This window comes from Solea solea, chromosome 16 (assembly GCF_958295425.1).
Source record: "Solea solea chromosome 16, fSolSol10.1, whole genome shotgun sequence".
NCBI classification, from domain to species: domain Eukaryota; kingdom Metazoa; phylum Chordata; class Actinopteri; order Pleuronectiformes; family Soleidae; genus Solea; species Solea solea.
Window position 1 is genome coordinate 2,185,001 of NC_081149.1, and position 5,000 is coordinate 2,190,000.

The 5,000-nt window shown below is 49.4% G+C and overlaps 11 non-coding genes across 11 annotated transcripts; 7 read left to right on the plus strand and 4 right to left on the minus strand.

The window, feature by feature from the left end:
- The first annotated feature begins 232 nt into the window (after nt 1–232).
- On the plus strand, nt 233–351 carry LOC131440915 (5S ribosomal RNA). The gene has a single exon (XR_009231597.1). It is a non-coding gene; the product is annotated as a 5S ribosomal RNA (ribosomal RNA).
- Nucleotides 352–475: 124 nt separating this feature from the next.
- Nucleotides 476–668, minus strand: LOC131442860 (U2 spliceosomal RNA). Its single transcript, XR_009233418.1, has one exon. It is a non-coding gene; the product is annotated as a U2 spliceosomal RNA (small nuclear RNA).
- Nucleotides 669–1,812: 1,144 nt separating this feature from the next.
- LOC131441658 (5S ribosomal RNA) lies at nt 1,813–1,931 on the plus strand. Its single transcript, XR_009232262.1, has one exon. It is a non-coding gene; the product is annotated as a 5S ribosomal RNA (ribosomal RNA).
- Nucleotides 1,932–2,227: 296 nt separating this feature from the next.
- On the plus strand, nt 2,228–2,346 carry LOC131477026 (5S ribosomal RNA). The gene has a single exon (XR_009243381.1). It is a non-coding gene; the product is annotated as a 5S ribosomal RNA (ribosomal RNA).
- Nucleotides 2,347–2,642: 296 nt separating this feature from the next.
- Nucleotides 2,643–2,761, plus strand: LOC131477655 (5S ribosomal RNA). The gene has a single exon (XR_009243980.1). It is a non-coding gene; the product is annotated as a 5S ribosomal RNA (ribosomal RNA).
- A 124-nt stretch (nt 2,762–2,885) lies between these two features.
- On the minus strand, nt 2,886–3,078 carry LOC131441520 (U2 spliceosomal RNA). The gene has a single exon (XR_009232125.1). It is a non-coding gene; the product is annotated as a U2 spliceosomal RNA (small nuclear RNA).
- A 308-nt stretch (nt 3,079–3,386) lies between these two features.
- On the plus strand, nt 3,387–3,505 carry LOC131477563 (5S ribosomal RNA). Its single transcript, XR_009243895.1, has one exon. It is a non-coding gene; the product is annotated as a 5S ribosomal RNA (ribosomal RNA).
- A 124-nt stretch (nt 3,506–3,629) lies between these two features.
- LOC131442740 (U2 spliceosomal RNA) lies at nt 3,630–3,822 on the minus strand. Its single transcript, XR_009233302.1, has one exon. It is a non-coding gene; the product is annotated as a U2 spliceosomal RNA (small nuclear RNA).
- A 308-nt stretch (nt 3,823–4,130) lies between these two features.
- On the plus strand, nt 4,131–4,249 carry LOC131477666 (5S ribosomal RNA). The gene has a single exon (XR_009243991.1). It is a non-coding gene; the product is annotated as a 5S ribosomal RNA (ribosomal RNA).
- A 118-nt stretch (nt 4,250–4,367) lies between these two features.
- Nucleotides 4,368–4,560, minus strand: LOC131442395 (U2 spliceosomal RNA). The gene has a single exon (XR_009232969.1). It is a non-coding gene; the product is annotated as a U2 spliceosomal RNA (small nuclear RNA).
- A 308-nt stretch (nt 4,561–4,868) lies between these two features.
- On the plus strand, nt 4,869–4,987 carry LOC131441016 (5S ribosomal RNA). The gene has a single exon (XR_009231695.1). It is a non-coding gene; the product is annotated as a 5S ribosomal RNA (ribosomal RNA).
- The last annotated feature ends 13 nt before the right edge of the window (nt 4,988–5,000 follow it).

The following is a 5,000-nucleotide window of genomic DNA, read 5'->3' on the forward strand; positions in this document are numbered from 1 at the left end:
CTTCTAGTTTCAGCCTTGGATGTCGCTCTGCAAGCATGTGAGAAGCTTGGAGATGGGGAGCAGCTTACCCATCTCGGTGTAGCTTCCTAATACTGGAATAGAGTGTAGCAGGTAGTGGAGATAAAGGCTCAAGTGCAGTGTGTTCGAAAGGCTGACTTTTGACTTTTGAGCTCCTCCACGAGCAGGGGGCCTTGCCTAGTCTATAAAAGGAGTCTGTGTCCCCAGCCCGTCGGCTTACGGCCATACCACCCTGAGCACGCCCGATCTCGTCTGATCTAGGAAGCTAAGCAGGGTCGGGCCTGGTTAGTACTTGGATGGGAGACCGCCTGGGAATACCAGGTGCTGTAAGCTTTTACACTGCTGCTTCCTTACAAGAAACATGGGCTTGCAATTACGTTGACGCACGGGCACGGGCACGGGCACACGTTAACGTCCTTCTAGTTCCAGCCTTGCTTTGGTTTTCACAGAAAAAAGAGAATGGTGCACCGTTCCTGGTGGCACAGCAGTGCCAGGTCAATGCAAGGAGTGAAGAGAGCAAGCCCCAGTTTTCACCTCCCAATGCTCAAAAATGCATTTAATATTTAATCCCCATATAGAGGACATATCAGATATTAAACTGATAAGAACATATACTACACTTGATCTTAGCCAAAAGGCCGAGTAGTAGTGATGTGACGTTCCGTTTCGAGGCTTCGAAGCGTGTGCCGAGTAGGGGAGGGGGCGTTTCCGCGATGCGCGTATCGAGGCTTGCTTCATTTAGGGGAGGAGCCAAAAATGATGACGTCCGAAGCCTCGCTGCCCGGCTGTACCACGTGATTACTTCGTGAAGTGGTTCAGATTTAGCGCGAGGTTTTACAGCTATATAGACCCCTATATAGGCTCCATTCAAAATGTGGGTTTTTGAAGGAGAGTTGCGGTCAGTTGAGAGTTTGGATAGTTTGGAGAGTTTGGATACTAGAGTTTGGACAGCGTTTATATAGTTTGGAGATAGTTTGGAGAGTTTAGGGAGAGATAGAGATTTAGGAGAGGGAGGAGAGTAGGATAGGTGATATAGGATGGAGCCAGCGAGGCTCATCATTGTCCAAGTTTCACAAGCATAATCTGTGCCCTTTTCCTAGTTCCACAAGCACTTTCACTGTCCTCTGCCTGATTACACCCATGCCATTTTCAGAAAAACATTGCACAACCTGCCATATTATGATATTACCATTTTGGGAAGACTTACACACACAGAATACATTCAAAAAATGTATTAAACACATATGTACAGAAATGATTTGGTCATACATTTTTTGTAATTCATAGTCATTTCTAACAGACACAAAAATTCAATTCATCACACATTATGTGGTTCAGATACAGCTGCCTGTGATTATACACTTGGCCAGTAGGTGGTTTCGTGTGCACATGAAGCTTCGAGAAATGAACCCTTTCTCGAACCAATTGGCTCAAGTGGTTCAATGCCTCATGAGGCTTCATCTCACCATCACTACCGAGTAGCGATGGCCCACAAGTGTTTGGGGCCAACTCAAGATCTTGGCACACAAGTTACTTGTTGTGGTGCCATGTTTTTTAAGTGCGCATAACAAAGGCTGCTGCTGATCACCTCCGCCCCAAGGTGATCTAAGTGCACCTCTGAGCCTTGACGGACAGCTGCTTGACATTTGACACACTCAAAGGGCGCAGCCATACAGCAAAGCCCACCAAAAACAACTTAAACTCTTGAACGTTCGAAAGGCTGACCTTTGAGCTCCTCCACGTGCAGGGGGCCTTGCCTAGTCTATAAAAGGAGTCTGTGTCCCCAGCCCGTCGGCTTACGGCCATACCACCCTGAGCACGCCCGATCTCGTCTGATCTCGGAAGCTAAGCAGGGTCGGGCCTGGTTAGTACTTGGATGGGAGACCGCCTGGGAATACCAGGTGCTGTAAGCTTTTACACTGCTGCTTCCTTACAAGAAACATGGGCTTGCAATTACGTTGACGCACGGGCACACGTTAACGTCCTTCTAGTTTCAGCCTTGGATGTCGCTCTGCAAGCATGTGAGAAGCTTGGAGATGGGGAGCAGCTTACCCATCTCGGTGTAGCTTCCTAATACTGGAATAGAGTGTAGCAGGTAGTGGAGATAAAGGCTCAAGTGCAGTGTGTTCGAAAGGCTGACTTTTGAGCTCCTCCACGAGCAGGGGGCCTTGCCTAGTCTATAAAAGGAGTCTGTGTCCCCAGCCCGTCGGCTTACAGCCATACCACCCTGAGCACGCCCGATCTCGTCTGATCTCGGAAGCTAAGCAGGGTCGGGCCTGGTTAGTACTTGGATGGGAGACCGCCTGGGAATACCAGGTGCTGTAAGCTTTTACACTGCTGCTTCCTTACAAGAAACATGGGCTTGCAATTACGTTGACGCACGGGCACACGTTAACGTCCTTCTAGTTTCAGCCTTGGATGTCGCTCTGCAAGCATGTGAGAAGCTTGGAGATGGGGAGCAGCTTACCCATCTTGGTGTAGCTTCCTAATACTGGAATAGAGTGTAGCAGGTAGTGGAGATAAAGGCTCAAGTGCAGTGTGTTCGAAAGGCTGACTTTTGAGCTCCTCCACGAGCAGGGGGCCTTGCCTAGTCTATAAAAGGAGTCTGTGTCCCCAGCCCGTCGGCTTACGGCCATACCACCCTGAGCAAGCCCGATCTCGTCTGATCTCGGAAGCTAAGCAGGGTCGGGCCTGGTTAGTACTTGGATGGGAGACCGCCTGGGAATACCAGGTGCTGTAAGCTTTTACACTGCTGCTTCCTTACAAGAAACATGGGCTTGCAATTACGTTGACGCACGGGCACGGGCACAGACACACGTTAACGTCCTTCTAGTTCCAGCCTTGCTTTGGTTTTCACAGAAAAAAGAGAATGGTGCACCGTTCCTGGTGGCACTGCAATGCCAGGTCAATGCAAGGAGTGAAGAGAGCAAGCCCCAGTTTTCACTTCCCAATGCTCAAAAATGCATTTAATATTTAATCCCCATATAGAGGACATATCAGATATTAAACTGATAAGAACAGATACTACACTTGATCTTAGCCAAAAGGCCGAGAAGCGATGGCCCACAAGTGTCTGGGGCCAACTGAAGATCTTGGCACACAAGTTACTTGTTGTGGTGCCATGTTTTTTAAGTGCGCATAACAAAGGCTGCTGCTGATCACCTCCGCCCCAAGGTGATCTAAGTGCACCTCTGAGCCTTGACGGACAGCTGCTTGACATTTGACACACTCAAAGGGCGCGGCCATACAGCAAAGCCCACCAAAAACAACTTAAACTCTTGAACGTTCGAAAGGCTGACTTTTGAGCTCCTCCACGAGCAGGGGGCCTTGCCTAGTCTATAAAAGGAGTCTGTGTCCCCAGCCCGTCGGCTTACGGCCATACCACCCTGAGCACGCCCGATCTCGTCTGATCTCGGAAGCTAAGCAGGGTCGGGCCTGGTTAGTACTTGGATGGGAGACCGCCTGGGAATACCAGGTGCTATAAGCTTTTACACTGCTGATTCCTTACAAGAAACATGGGCTTGCAATTACGTTGACGCACGGGCACGGCCACAGGCACACGTTAACGTCCTTCTAGTTCCAGCCTTGCTTTGGTTTTCACAGAAAAAAGTGAATGGTGCACCGTTCCTGGTGGCACTGCAATGCCAGGTCAATGCAAGGAGTGAAGAGAGCAAGCCCCAGTTTTCACCTCCCAATGCTCAAAAATACATTTAATATTTAATCCCCATATAGAGGACATATCAGATATTAAACTGATAAGAACAGATACTACACTTGATTTTAGCCAAAAGGCAGAGAAGCGATGGCCCACAAGTGTCTGGGGCCAACTCAAGATCTTGGCACACAAGTTACTTGTTTTGGTGCCATGTTTTTTAAGTGCGCATAACAAAGGCTGCTGCTGATCACCTCCGCCCCAAGGTGATCTAAGTGCACCTCTGAGCCTTGACGGACAGCTGCTTGACATTTGACACACTCAAAGGGCGCGGCCATACAGCAAAGCCCACCAAAAACAACTTAAATTCTTGAACGTTCGAAAGGCTGACTTTTGAGCTCCTCCATGAGCAGGGGGCCTTGCCTAGTCTATAAAAGGAGTCTGTGTCCCCAGCCCGTTGGCTTACGGCCATACCACCCTGAGCACGCCCGATCTCGTCTGATCTCGGAAGCTAAGCAGGGTCGGGCCTGGTTACTACTTGGATGGGAGACCGCCTGGGAATACCAGGTGCTGTAAGCTTTTACACTGCTGCTTCCTTACAAGAAACATGGGCTTGCAATTACGTTGACGCACGGGCACAGGCACACGTTAACGTCCTTCTAGTTCCAGCCTTGCTTTGGTTTTCACAGAAAAAAGAGAATGGTGCACCGTTCCTGGTGGCACTGCAATGCCAGGTCAATGCAAGGAGTGAAGAGAGCAAGCCCCAGTTTTCACCTCGCAATGCTCAAAAATGCATTTAATATTTAATCCCCATATAGAGGACATATCAGATATTAAACTGATAAGAACAGATACTACACTTGATCTTAGCCAAAAGGCCGAGAAGCGATGGCCCACAAGTGTCTGGGGCCAACTCAAGATCTTGGCACACAAGTTACTTGTTGTGGTGCCATGTTTTTTAAGTGCGCATAACAAAGGCTGCTGCTGATCACCTCCGCCCCAAGGTGATCTAAGTGCACCTCTGAGCCTTGACGGACAGCTGCTTGACATTTGACACACTCAAAGGGCGCGGCCATACAGCAAAGCCCACCAAAAACAACTTAAACTCTTGAACGTTCGAAAGGCTGACTTTTGAGCTCCTCCACGAGCAGGGGGCCTTGCCTAGTCTATAAAAGGAGTCTGTGTCCCCAGCCCATCGGCTTACGGCCATACCACCCTGAGCACGCCCGATCTCGTCTGATCTCGGAAGACAAGCAGGGTCGGGCCTGGTTAGTACTTGGATGGGAGACCGCCTGGGAATACCAGGTGCTATAAGCTTTTACACTGCTGA